Consider the following 14856-nt stretch of genomic DNA (forward strand, 5'->3'; position numbering starts at 1 on the left):
GAATTAAATGAATTAAACTGGCAATAAAAGTAATATGAAGTGCCATGTCCTATACCTGACTTATTGCAGAACTAAAGCTAATATTGAGAGGTAATAAGTTTTTATTAATAAGGAAAGCCAAGTGGCTCTTAAATATTTCTTTCATGTCTCATGAAAATGTGAGTCACAAGGTTTTTGAGTCAGTGAGTTGTGTTTTGGTTTTTGTTTGGGTTTTTTTGTTTGTTTGTTTTGGGTGGGGGTGGTTTGGGTTTTTTTGGAGAAAGTTAAACTTTTGGGGCTTCTCATTATTTGAATGTTTTTGGCTGGTAATACAATGAAAAAGTAAACCAATTATAATAGAGTAATCCATTTTAATAGTTACAGTAATCCATTTTAATATGGATTGCTGTACCTGTCTTAGGATACCTGTGTTAGGATAGTAGAATTAAATCATTGTGAATCTCTTCTGGGTCGTGGCAGCTGCCTTGTATCTCATTCCCTTAAAATCTACTGAGTAGACTTTTGTGCCTTGAAATTGCAAGTGTGGTGTACATGTTATTCATCAGTCTGTACTACCATAAATGTAAAAGGATTAGAGCAGTGGCAGTTTTAGTGTTAATTCTCTTGGGTACAAATGTTAATGCTGAAGTAAGCTGGATGTTTCATATACAGCATTTGTGCAGATAGACTGGAGGTAGTCTTAAATTCTTAAATAATTGGCTCCTACTTCAAGGTTTCTAAAAGCATTTAATTGGCAGATATTTGGATGCTCTATGTGAATGTGTCTACTTCCTTATCTTTCTGATAGCTCTCTCTTTCTTCATTTACTATAAAAGTTTTAGGCAGTGGTATTTGGTTCCTGAGAGAACTTCACTTGGAATTTTGCAGGGAAGGATGCCATTACATTAAACTTCATTGTTAAAAGGCATTTGGTTAATACATTTTAGGTCTTAGAAAGTAATGAACAAGCTAATATTAAATACGGTATTATCCAATAAATTGAGCTCTAAACTTTAACTTTGCAGTATCTATTTAGTATTATTATAATGATATTGTTATACCTGTATTTAGAGAAATTCTCAGTAGTACATGCCAGTCGATCAGTCCTGCAACTCCAGAGAGTGCTCCATTCCTAAAAACTGCTGGACTAGAAAAGAATGTATACAGGAAGGGAAAAAGGGAATGTGCTACATAGGCTTCAGACAAACTATTTTCTTTTTTTTAATTATTTTTTCTTCCCTACTTCTCCTCTTTTTTAGTAGACAGGTAGATGGGTGAACCTTTCTTATCCAGTGCTTATATCCTCCCTCCCCAGGTTCCAGAACTTTTTCCGATAACAGAGGTGGGGAGAGCATTTCCAGCTTGTGCTCTTGGTCTTCAGTTACAGAGCAACAGGTGTTTTGTCTCAGAGGCACAACATATACCAGAAACTTAGATAAGCTGCTAGTTTCTGTTTAAGTGTATATTATGACTGCTGCTTTAAGGTACTTATGGCCACTTAGGGTCTTGAAATATTTCTGCTAGTAAAGGGCAACAGAGTGCCCTTCAAAATCTAAAGTTCAAGTTATTTGTCTTGGATTTTCTGTGCCTATGGTGAATGTGGATCATCTGATGTTCACAAATGTGTTTTCTTTTACTATTGCTTTAGGCCATAAGTGTCGATAAGTTTGCTTAATAAATATTTATTTATTCCTGCTTCAGGGTTCCTTGTTCTGTGAAGTCGCTATAAACTGGCCCCATAGAGCAAAACTTCATATATGTCTGCTAAATTTAATTTTCCTTCTCTTGAAGAGTTTGTATTTCTAATGTCAGCTGTAATATAGAATTCTATTTGTTAAATGGATGTAACTTTTTAAAATTGTATGTTTTTTAAATAGTTTCATATTCAAGTAAAAAGGAGTTTAATGTTGTCCATAGCTTGCAATTAAAAAGAAAACTACCTTTCCAAAGGTTTGATTGTGCCAATAGGATATCTGTTTAGCATTTTTCTGTGAATTCTTCACTGCTGATGTTAAAATAAATCAATAACACTTAGTCAAGCCTGTCTTCCCCCCTTCAAGGACATAAGCACCTCCGATTTACCCTGGGGCTCAGCCTAAGGCAAGCTGTGAATGTTTGTGTCCTGGTTTAAATATTTGTGAAATTTTAAGGTTCACAGGTGTGTAAAAAAATTAATTGGCAAGCAGTTAAGTTTTATGTTCACATCTCATCTATTGGAGCACAGTTTTGAGCAGCTCTTTATTTAGATCCTGATTCATGTAAGATTTTGCCTGGTATTTTGACTTCTCATTGAACTATGGGTGACAAAATTTAGTGAGATATGTAGGAAAAGTAAGGTTCAACTTAAGCATATATGCTGGTCAATTTGGAGTTTACTGGAAGGATGATTTCTTTGTAGTTTGGAGTAGGAAGGTGTCTGAAGAGCAGGAAACCTGTTCAGCTGAAGCTTTGAGGACAGACTTAAGTACTTAATAAGTAGTGTACTCTAGGGAAAGCTCTTAAATGATTAAATGTTGACTACCATGACATAATTTATGCTAATAAGTAGAGTGATATTAACCAGTTGTTATGTGATCTGTCAAATGCTCCTGCACTGACTAGGAGATGGCTGGTTGCAGCGGTCCTATTATATTGATTGACTCTAGTGCTGACTTACAAAGTGAGCAGTGCATTAAGGATGGTGCGTTGGATTCTTATGAGGTGTTCTATCAGAAGCATAAGTTTTTATATTGTACGTGAAATATGTAGTTTTAGGCTTTTGCACCAAAAATAGTGCAGTATTTGTTTCGACATGCTACCCATTTAGTAGCTAATTATTTTGAAATTGATTGACACAGTTTTTTATGAACTGTTGTAGTGCTTGATTACATACAGTTCTAGATTTTTTTTCAAGAAAATAAACATATTTGAAGCAAGACCTGTTTTCTAGTCTTGCTGTCAAATGTCTATAATAGGTATTTCTTCACGTTGCTTTCCAATGCTGCACATAAAAGGGTGTGACCTAGATGTGTGTGGGTTTTATTTTTTCTTTTAATGGAGTTACACAAGTTAACATAGCTTTTATTGTTGATTAATAGCTAAAAATTTTTTGGGGGGTAGGACAGGGAAGGGACTGCTAATGTTCATTCTCTTATAGAAAGAAAATCTTCAGCTCTCTTCCATCACTTGGGTGCATTCAGCTTTATGTTCTGTTCCATCATTAGTCTGTAGAAATGCTAGCATTCAGATTGTCAAAAATTGGACATAACCCAGGAGCTGAAAAGAATGTAAACTCTTGTATAATGAAATATATAAAACTTCCTTGTCAGCTGAGGCAGAATAAGTGAAATACTGTATTAATGAGGTTTTTAAGGGGTTAGATTTTAGGTTTGTTCTGTATGAACTGTTATTTCTCAAGTGTGCTATACCAAGGAAATGTAGCTTCAGAAAGCCTTCTATATTCTTGACTTCAGAACAAACAAGGAAATATCACAGAAGAATTCTTGAGACGATGGAATAATAAAGCCTAGCAGTGTATGGTGAACAGTAGAAGTATTTTACATATTACTTTGAATAGTAAATATTGTGGGCTGGCTGTTAGTGATTTGAGAGAGATCTTGGTTTACATTCATTGTACAGGCTTTCTATGAATTAATTCCAGTACAAACATAACTTCAGTGAAGTTACATCACTGATTACCTTTCATTATGAATGGACTATTTTGAGGTGGGTAGTTACAGGAAATTTTGTAACTACATAGGGGCATGTAAAAAGAACATAAAACTAGAAAGAATAAGGAGGTGTTGTCTTTGAAATGGAAGTCTAGAGTTATGAATAAAATATAACTGAAACTGTCACCAAAATGTTTGATGTTAAATTTTGTATATTAAAAAGCTACTTGCCAAGTTACTCGTAGTCTAACCCTAATAACAAACTTTATTTAAACTTTTTTGGGGTTTCAAATCTGTATTTGTGAATATATTGCTTTTACCCTACTGGTGAGAGTAAAACCATTCTTGAATGGAGATTTGCTAAAAATCTAGAAGCAGAGTTTCTTTTGCTCTGTGCTAAAATCCCACCACTCTTTCTTTCCAAACTGAGATACAGAGAAGAAGAAAATTCCACCTTTTTTTTTGTTTGTTAAATATCATGTCATTTGGGACTAGGGACTCTTGCTTTTTAAAAAAATGTATTTTTATAGAAACACATTATTACTGAGACTTGAAATTCTTATCTGCTGGTGCAGATACACAGTGAGTAGATCATTGCCGCTTCCTCTAAATATACTTCTAAGTTGTTTGAGTGGCACGGTTTTGCCCAGCTGCTTTACACTTGGGTGAAGTTTTAACGGATAAATTGGATGTCGGTAGGTTTTGGTTTTTTATTTTAACTCAAAAATAGTGACAGCATATCTTGGGGCAGGGAGTTGCTTTGCACAATAATCTTGTACGTGGGTGATTAAACTATTTGTAAATCACTTTACAGTAAGCCTTACAGTATTTTTTGTTTGTTTGCTTTAGAAGGCCATGATGTGAACTGCAGCGATTTAGCAGCTGATCATGAGTGGTTCAGTGTTTCGTTCCTGAATGAGGTAGGGATTTTGTTGGGGGGCTGGCACCTTGTGAGGATAGTGAATTTATCCACTGGCTCCTTGGTGATGGTGGTTGCTACTTCCCAGAACTTCATTTTATTTCCAAGAAAACTGTAAATGCTTCCCTATGAAGCGTGTGCATTCATAGGCACACATTCGGCCTGCGCCTAAGGTACTGGATTGTACCAATGGGTTATGTGGTGTCCTGTGACTTTTCATACAGATTTTATGCATTGTTTGTACATCTTTTTTACTACTTTTTTTTACTAAGCTTCATCTAAGGTTACATTTCACAATTGATGGCAGAAGTCTATAATAGTGACTTGGCAGAGATTTTAAACACTTGCAAATGTAACTAAACTGCTCAAAAGTGTCAACTATAGATGATTCTCTAGGGAAACTCTCAAATGAGTCATGTACAGTACTGCACAAATAGTAGACTGAGTTCTGAGGACCTTATGATTACCTCTTGTTCCCTAGGCTATCTGATGGCCAGCAAGGAAGCCTAGATGTACTAGAGATTAAAGGACTCAGCTATTGCTTCAGTACATAGTGAGTTACAAAAATGGCTAAAATTAACAGAGCCATACAAATTTGTTCTATCCGGTTTGGCCCTAGTTCAGTGAATATAATAGACAAAAAGTATCACCTCAGCCAAAAATGAATGCATTTTAGATTGAATAATGTAAAAATTACACCACTGGGGCTAACTGATCCATGTTGCTGCTGTGTAGAGCTGCTAGAACGGGGAAAGTTAGCATGCTCATGATCCTGCCTGAAGTAGGCTAGTGCAACAGGACTGCCTGCAAAGGTCACTGTCTCTATTGGAGAAGAGTTCGCATAAGTCTGCAGAACAAAAATTCAGAATTTGACAGCAGCCTTCCTTGCAGCATACCATGGGCTTTGAGTTGCTGGCACAGCAGAAGCGAGGGATGAATATAATCTGGCTGTGGTTTCTTCATATAGTGTTTAAAATTTTTCCAGCTGTTGGTTTTCCCTTCTTCACTGCACTTTGCTGCCCTCTCACTTGTGATGTTATGGAGGCATATAGGATGACTGAAATAATGTAAATTAAAAGTCTTCTCTCCTTCCCAAGGAAAGTAACATCAGTACACGTGCTTTGCGTAATATTCTTGCTTCTCTTGTTATTTTCCAGAACACTTGTTAAGCAGTATTGACATCTAAATGAAAATCGATAATTTTGTCCTACTGTAGTTTAGGAGCTAATGTACAGAAATTGATCTGTGTATTCAGATAGTCAACACAAATGGGTTGGAATTTATGAAGGAGCATAGGGATGTCAGGTTAATAATACTTGAAATATTCAGGGTTAAATAATTTACTTGAAGTTGTACATCAGTATCAAAGCACATATGTTTAGAATAAGCAAATTATTAGTGTGTTGTAATGATCAGCTATTATCGAGGATATATCCAATTCAGATGTAGAACTGGACCTGTGGAAACCTGGGCTGTTTCACAGAGGAGAGCAGCCTAAAGGTTGGTGGGATTAAACAGAAGTTGTATGAGCTAGGCAAGATAAGATAAGGTAGTTGGATGAGCATAGGGAATTGAATGGGAACTGATAAAGAAAGGGGTCTAGGAATCACTTAGGAATAAACTTGATTTTTAGAATATTTTTAATTTTGGGTGCTTGACTTAATTGGTCCAAATAGCACCTATTTGAATTACGGTGGTTTAGTGTCTTAGCAGTAGCTAATTATTGTGAGTTCAAAGTCTAAATGACTTTCAAAATATCTGCAGTATTGTTAGGCAGGGTTAAGTGGCTTCTGTGCTTTTGTTTTGGGGTGTCTTCCAGTGTAGACAGAGGGGTTGCAATAAATGTATAGACTATCTGGGATTAATGTGCACTGTAAGTAGCATAATGATTATTTCACGCTGCTTCTATAACTGTGTCTAAATTTTGTTCAGTTCCTTTCTATTTCTGTTGTAGAAAATAATGTTGCTTTTGCAGATTTTGTTGTTGGATTGCAGTTTCTGTAACATACTCTTGTTAACTAATTCAATTATTGATGGATGTAATGTGTTGCTTTGACAGAAGCTTTTGTTGTGTTTGCTTGTACAGTCTGAGACACACCATTTTCCTTTGCTTTTGAATTTTTTATATTAACTGCAAAAGTACAGAGAGAAAGAATTAGGAGTCATGGTTTATCTTGGATTATCCAAACTTGCTTTGGAACATTATTGCCAAAGGCTATTACGCTTGGTGATTATTATGTTTATGAAGTTGTTGTATTTTCTCAAACCACAATTCTTGTAAAAGGATAATTAAGTTAAAGCTTGGGCTATTCTTTGCAGATTCTGTGCCAACGCCAAAATATTTTCAAACAATATGTAGTTATAATTTCAAAGGTATCCTTTTAACTTGAAATACTAAGCAGTGTAGTAAGTTTTTAAAACCTACTACTGTCCTTCTGGTTTACTGAATATTAATTTTAAGGTGAAAGCAAGCCATTTATCTTGCACTGCCATTAGAAATCAGATGTGAAATGTGCTACTTCATATGAAGGCTTAAAGTTTATGTTCTTGCTCTAAATTAATCCTTATGATGATGACCACAGAGAAGGACTTGTGGGTGATGTGATGGTTGGAGGCCGTCTTGGGCATAGCTATCATGAAATGATAGAGTTTTCAATTCTCAGAGAGGTAAGGAGGGGGGTTAGCAGAACTGTCACCTTGGACTTCCAGAGGGCAGACTTTGTTGACAGAGTTGGAGGCTGGACATTCTTCAAGAAGGAAATCTTAACGCAGACTTTGTTGACAGAGTTCTTTGGGAGGCTGGACATTCTTCAAGAAGGAAATCTTAAAGGCACAGGAGCAGGCTGGCAGGGTAGGAGACTGGCCTGGCTGAGCAGAGAGCTTTGGCTGGGACTCGGGGGGGGAGGGGGGGGGGGGGTAGTGGTGAAAAAAAGTGTTTATGATCTTTGGAGGAAGGGGCAGCCAATTCAGGAGGACTACAAGGATGTTGTGAGGTTATGCGGGGAGAAAATTAGAAGGGCCAAAGCCCAGCTAGCACTTAATCTGGCTACTGCTGTAAAAGACAATAAAGAATGTTTCTATAAATACATTGGCAACAAAAGGAGGGCTAAAGAGAACCTCCATCTGTTACTGGATGTGGGGGGAAACATAGGACAAGGAGAAGGCTGAGGTACTTAATGCCGCCTTTGCCTCAGTCTTTCGTAGTAAGACCAGTTGTTCTCAGGGTACCCAGCCCCCTGAGCTGGAAGACAGGGACAGGGAGCAGAAAGAAGCTCCTGTAATCCAAGGGGAAATGGTTAGCACCTGCTAGACCACTTAGACACACACAAGCCTGTGGGACTGGATAGGATCAACCCAAGGGTACTGAGGGAGCTGGTGGAGGTGTTCACCAAGCCACTTTCCATCATGTATGAGCAGTCCTGGCTAAACAGGGAGGTCCAAGTTGACTGGAGGCTGAGGGGGAGACCTTATCGCCCTCTACAACTACCTGAAAGGAGGTTGTAGCCAGGTGGGGGTCAGTCTCTTCTCCCAAGGAACAAGTGATGGGACAAGAGGAAATGGCCTCAAGTTGTGCCAGGGGAGGTTTAGATTGGGTATTAGGAAAAATTTCTTCACCGCAAGGGTTGTCAAGCATTGGAAGGGGCTGCCCAGGGAAGTGGTGGAGTCCCCATCCTGGAAGTATTTAAAAGATGTGCGGATGTGGTGCTTAGGGTCATGGTTTAGTGGTGGACTTGGCAGTGTTAGGTTAATGGTTGGACTTGATGATCTTGAAGGTCTTTTCCAAGCTAAACAGTTCTGTGATCTTTTGCAGAGGTGGGGGGACACAAAATTCTTGCTATTCGCAGCTATTGTTGCCAAACACTTCAATAATCAGGCTTAGCAAATCACAAACTTCCAAAAGTTTCATGCTGTGTGTTCACGTGAACTATAATTTCATACTGAGTTGGATAATGCTGGAGCTGGAGTTCGTAAGGATGCTCGTCATCTGTAGTTGACTTTTTGAAAAATAATGGGAATGACTTCCATCAGTCAAATGAAACAGCTTAAATGTCAGGAGCTTAATCTTAACTTGTACACTTAAGTGAAGTTTTACATTCTTATAGTAAATGGTCACTAATCTTGTTCCTAAACATTTAGGAAATTTTGAAGCTGGTTTTGTGCAGAATTTTTGACACTTGTACTGCAATGTAAATGGAAGTTAGAAACAACACTGTTGGAAGGTGTGGAATGCCAACATGCTGCTTGTGTTAGTCTAAGCCTTATCAATACCATTCTTGATACTGCAACTGAAATGCTGTGCTTCTTATAAAAATCTTACTTTTCCCAACTTCTAAACAGATTTCAGTATTTGCTTTAAATTATACTTTGCACACATAACTACAGCTTTATATTAACTTACCTTTGCATAAAATACGTTGAAAGGAAGCACTTTCAGAGGCTACGGCCTGTTTTCTTTTCCATTAGGTGTTCTATAGGTTTCTGTAAAAGTTGTGTACAAGTTTATCTATTTTAGCAGATCCCTGCAATATCTCTTTACATTATAATGAAGTTGTATTTTCATGACCACTTTAAAATGGTTACAGTTTGACCTGTTGGAAAAACAGAGGACTATGATTTCTCCTTAGGCTTCATGGTCCAGCCTCCCTTTTGTTGGCACTAGTAATAGTGTGGCCTTCTGATCAGCAAGATGAGTGCAGTGGTTTGGGCTGAAGCTTGTCTGGCTAAACAGGAGATTAGACAGAGGAGGAAAGACCATGGCTTTCAGCTGCAGTCACCTTTAGATCAGCTGAAGGTAATACAAAATAGCATTCTAAGAAAGAGCACAGCAGTTAATTTAAAATATCCCGTCTCATAATGACTGCTCAATTCACAAAAGTAGAACTTCACACTACTTGACTGCTGTGCACCTATTTTCTATACATGGGAGGAAACAATATGTCCTTGTTATTATCTGAATTTGTATTATCTCAGAAACAAGGCTTGGTTTTGAAAGGGGCGTTTTTGTTATCTCTTCCCTGCCGTCAGTTCTAGTAGACATAACTCCAGTAGAGAATTACAAATTTTTAAAATAATGATTTATTTTTGGCATTTTTTCTGGGCTTCAGTGTCAACATATAAAGAAGAACAAGTTTAGTGGGACATAGATATGCAACTATTAGTACTGAGTCATTTTGATCTATCTGTGATTTCACAACAGTAGTAGGAATTTTTTTTTTCTTCCAGGGAAGCAAGCAGGGGTTGGCAGTGTAAAATTTATGGAGTAGCCCAATATTTAATCTGCAATATTTAGAGTGGCCTTTAGTGAGTGTTACACAACTGTTTTGATTATCAATATTCACTGGTTTGGCTTTTTTTTTTTTAAAAGGTGTACAGTCATCTTAGGTATTCCCTTTATGTAACTAGTATCAAATGCTCTGGTTAAAGTACATAGGTACTACTCATAATGGAAATTATATATGAATAGAACACAACTGACTTTCTTCTGTAAATGGGGTTTTTCATATCTTTCTCCCCACCTCCAAGTCATTCCTGTACCATACATACTTAAATATGGCTAGTGGGACACAATAAATGTAAAGCTGTCTGCCTGTAATGTTAAAATGTTTGATACAAAACTTGACCCTTACTAACATGAGCATCTGCTTATAAGAGTAGAAAAAGCACCCATTTTCTTTAACCTTAATCTTAATATCTCTTTTCAGTATAAATAATTGTGCTTACTGTTAAGTTCAGAATGATGGAAAGATTATTACATGAAACTTAACTTCTTAATGCTAACTTGAAGCTTTACTGACTGTGAGGGGTGGTCTTAGACACAGCTGTTCACAGGAATTTTGCTCTCCCCAGGAACATCCTATCTGTCCCTGTTGCTTAAAGACAACAGAAGCCCCAAGTTTATGGGGTTGCACTGAATCAGCAGCAAGCTTGTGACGTTAATTACATATTATTAATAACATCTGGTTTTGCCATTCATACTGCTGTCTTTTTCTGGATAGACTAAATAAGCAAGAACACTTAAGAATTTGAAAGCATCAGTTTCTGGTAATTGAAGATGTGGCTTTTAAGGAATTACTTGGAAAATACATATTAATCTTAATGGCATCCTTTAATGGTTTATATTTAGCTTGATATAGTTTAAAGTATTATTATATTGTTTATATAGGTAAATTTCTATGGGAAAATGCTCACAGAGTATGATATGCATGCCTGTGCAATCGTTGATTTGTTTGACCGTTTGTGGTGGTGGTTTGAGGGCGTGTTCATCTGTTAATTCAATGTGAAATGATAATCTTTGTGTTAGTCTTCACAGATCCGTTATAATTTTTTGAGAATCTGTGTTTATTTTTACAAATAGCATGATTTATCTAGCTAGCACAGGCAGCAATAGCAGTGAAGAGATGGAGGCACAGGCAGGCCGTTAGTGCCTCAAAGTTTCTAGAAAGCTCAAAGAGACTATTCCTTTTTACAAAATGAAGACCAGCAACCTATTTCAGAATTAGTGGAGCAAATTCTGTATTTGTGTGTTGTGAGACCACATGTAAAATCCATCCTGCTTAACACCAGTCATACTGGGTAACTGGGGTGTTCTTCTGTGTTGTAAAGCTTTGGAAAGGAGAGATGGATGGTGTGCTTGGGAACTAGCCTTGTCTGTATTACCGTGCCAGTGGGTACAAACAATCATGGCCTTCTGCCTGTTTGTTGTGTAGCTTTGGTAAAGATTGACCTCTTTGCATTAGAGACTTGGATAATTCTGTGTATTTTTGGGACTAGGTAATTAATGGATGTTTCAATCCAACTGATGACCAAAGTTCTTTGAACCTGTCAAGCATACTCACTGACGTGTTTCCAAAACATTCAAATATCCAAAATTACAAGCTTTTTGGGCCCCTTAGGCAGATTGATAAGATAGTTTTTGTGCATTTGGTAGAAATAAGTTGCACCAACCTAATAACTATTCATTGAAGTTGTCTGTGGTTGTTTACAGTGTAGTCCATACCGATACATGCTCAACTTCATTTACCATGCAGTAACAGTTTTCTTAAATGTTTGCTGGGTACAAGGTCTTCTGACCCACCTTCTCTCCTTGCCACATAGGCTTTCCCTTGTATAGCCTTCAGATTGTAAGGGAATGGTGAGACACTTTTTTAGAAGGTGGCTTTCAGCCTTAGTATATATGAGCAAAGCTCTAAAAATGGTTATGAAAAAGATTTTAATCTCACATGATTGAACCTCCTGTATATGGACCTTTGGGCTCACTAGTTGTATTATCTCTAAGAATACAGTTCCTGTAGGAAGAGTAAACTACTTCTGGCACAGTGTGTCTTGAGAATGTCTTTATTTCAAGGTCTTCCACCATTACTTTTTCTTCCTTTTTCTCTTGTACTGTTGCAGACAAAGGTTTTAGACAAAAATAAAAAAATGGATTTGTCAGCACTGTGTGCTGACTGTAAGGAAGGTATAGCTGCAATTCCTTAGGAAGTTTGTCTAAGTCAAATTTGCTAACAAGTTGTATACTTTCCCCTTTCTAAGCCTGTATCCATCAGCTGTATGTTTCATGTCTTCACAGTTGTGGGTTTGAAGGGTTATAAGCAGTATAAGATCAAATAATACCTCTGTTTAAGCATAGAATTGCACTTAAAAACTCATAACTTATACTCAAATTAAGGGTGAACTGTAAGGCACTTAAATTGTGTGATAAGTGTAATGCTGTTTTAACATAGTTGAAATGACTCTGCTCATTGCCAGTTCTTGGACGGAGCATATTTTCACTGCACGGGAACGGACAAAAGCGACAAGATAGCTGTGCGATAAAATGGTGGTACCAGTTCAGACTGGTAGAGGTTCCTGCCAGGGAATTGTGGCTGGACGTACAGTTTTCATGTCCGTTAAAGTGTGTGTAATGGTCGGCTTGAAATTACATCTCTCTTGTGGTAGCTGCAGTATAAATATTAGGGCAGGAATTGCCAACTGTTTTTTAGAGTTTATAGTCTAAATGGATAAGACAGGCATGCAAAATGAGAAAAATACATGTATTACATAAATGATTCTAGATTGACAGCAGTGGTGGTAGCAAGGTCCTGGATACGGATAAACTGAACAAAGAAAATGGAATGAGAGGCAGATAGCTGAGATGAGGTGTAGTGAGAAGAGAAGGAACAAGGAAGTGAGATGAAGACTGTAACAGAAAGGAAAGGTCAACTCAATGCAGGAAAGACAGTGAGATGTACAGAGGTTCTTCCAAATGTCTTGGAAACCAGAGGCCTTGGTCACCTCTGGTCCTGTCACCTGGGGTGCTTGTCCGGGTTCATTTGACTGCCCATCTCCACTGGGCACAATATTTGGCAGTGTGGTGGTACCCATCACCTTACTGATTCACTAAACCCCAAAGTTGGTACAAAAGGGCCAATTGTTATTTTCAGGGTATTTCCCAGTAGAAGTGCCTGTGGCAGGAGACGGAATGCTCTAGGAAAGACGGGGAAAAAAAAAATTGAGGTAGACAGAAAAAGAAGGAACACTATGTTCAGTAATCATGCTTTACGAATCAATTGTCCTGTAAAATTGCTACCTGAACTGTATGCTTCTGGAAAACCTCATCTTATCCAGTACAGTAAGGGTTTTAGGATTTTGGGGGGTTTTTTTTGGTTTGTTTTTTTTTTTTAATTTGAATAGGTGAAACTCATTATCAAAGATACTAGATCAGAAGTACCAGTTATGTTAATGAGACCTTAAAGTTTACATTTCAGGCTTTGTAGCTCTGTTACATAGCAAACATTTGGATTTTTCTATCCACAAATGCACATACTTTCAGGCCGTGTGTGTTCATTGATGTTATTTCCACTGTTCCATGTTTTAAGATACTCAGCAATCACTTCTGTAATTTCCATCAGTCTTGTATGTAACGTGGTGATATGCTAAAATGTAGTCCTTGGCAAGAATAAATTTCAACACCAAGTTCAAGTGTAGTTTATTCTAAAACTGCTTTTGAAAATGTTTAAATACTGGAGAAAGGGGTTGTTGTTTTGTTTTGTTTTTTTTTTCTAATGCCAACATTTATTCTTAGTCAAAAGCTGCTTAAGGCTAGAATGGAGGAACCAAGTCTACTTTGTGTTCTGATAAGATACTACATTTCACCCATTTACTCTTGAATTGAAAGCTGTTAACTTCCTAGCTAAATAAAGTATTCCAGAAAGTTATCTGACACTGATTTTAGAGTTACTCAAGACATCAGAGCTCTACCAGTTTTCTTGTCAGCATATTACAGACATTAATTACCAATTACCATTTTTTATATATTTAATTATTTGGGGTTTGTATTTAATGGTTTTATAAAAATATTTTTTTTAATTCTCAAAGGTTCTATCAAGTTATCTTGAATTGTAAACTTTTTTTTTTCCCCATTTGACCAATGATTTTTTGGGTGTAAGTATTTATTTAAACTCTAACTTCTAAACCCAGAAGTCCCATCTCAATCCATTTGCTTAGGATACAACTGCTCAGGTATCGGGCAATATCCCACATCTCTCAAACACAAGAGAGCACCTCAAAAATCATTGCTGTATTTCTTCTCAGAATAAAACACCACACAGGGTTTATAAAATATATATGAAACAGGTCCTCAGAAATTACTTTTAAATTGCTGTATTTTGTTATGATAACTAGTAAAAACAAATCCTCTCTGTGGACAGTGCTGTTTCAGTTTATCTGGTTTTGACTTTTTGTGTATCATTCCCTGGCGGAAAGAGAAGATCCTTTAACTACCTTACAGGAGTTTGACTATTAACACTGGTAACAAGCAGTTTCCCTTACTTAAAAAAATATTCACTAAAATGTATAGTTCACTGCAGAAATGCTAATAAGCTGGAGCAGGGAAACATAACAAGGGAAGTCAGTACTTTATATAGTATTTTTACTGCTTTGAGTTTTCACTTGGAGAGTAAATCTAGAAGGGGCTTAGTAAATCAACCTAAACATCTGTTGGAATTAGTTTTTAACTTGCATTCATCTGTACTTGAAGTCTAGTTTAAGATGTTGAATCATGTAAATTAGTAATGAATTTAAAATACAATCTAGCTCTTAGAATTGAGCAAATTAGAATAGATTTTTGTTTTCTTTCCATTCCTGTCTAATCAAGTGCCAGAAATATTCATGGGCTCTTCATTTAGGTGAGTTTTATGCCAAACATTTTACATCCTATGTTTTTGAACAAATTGTGCTGTTTTGACCACTGAATTTTCACCCACAAAATACTGTAGTTGTAGAATCTGTGAACAATTGTTTTTTGTATTATCTTTGGGCAGACTTCTAATA

At 36.9% G+C, this 14856-nt stretch overlaps 1 protein-coding gene across 1 annotated transcript in view; it reads left to right on the top strand.

Moving 5' to 3' along the window:
- The first annotated feature begins 4476 nt into the window (after positions 1 to 4476).
- The window catches only part of FRS2 (fibroblast growth factor receptor substrate 2), a 40233-nt gene continuing 29853 nt past the window's right edge, over positions 4477 to 14856 (top strand). The window contains exon 1 of the mRNA XM_009646259.2: positions 4477 to 4549. The gene's annotated coding sequence lies outside the window, so the exon portion shown is untranslated. The remainder of the gene's footprint in view (positions 4550 to 14856) is intronic.

The sequence above is a fragment of the Egretta garzetta genome, unplaced genomic scaffold, assembly GCF_000687185.1.
Source record: "Egretta garzetta isolate BGI_Z169 unplaced genomic scaffold, ASM68718v1 scaffold68, whole genome shotgun sequence".
NCBI classification, from domain to species: Eukaryota; Metazoa; Chordata; class Aves; order Pelecaniformes; family Ardeidae; genus Egretta; species Egretta garzetta.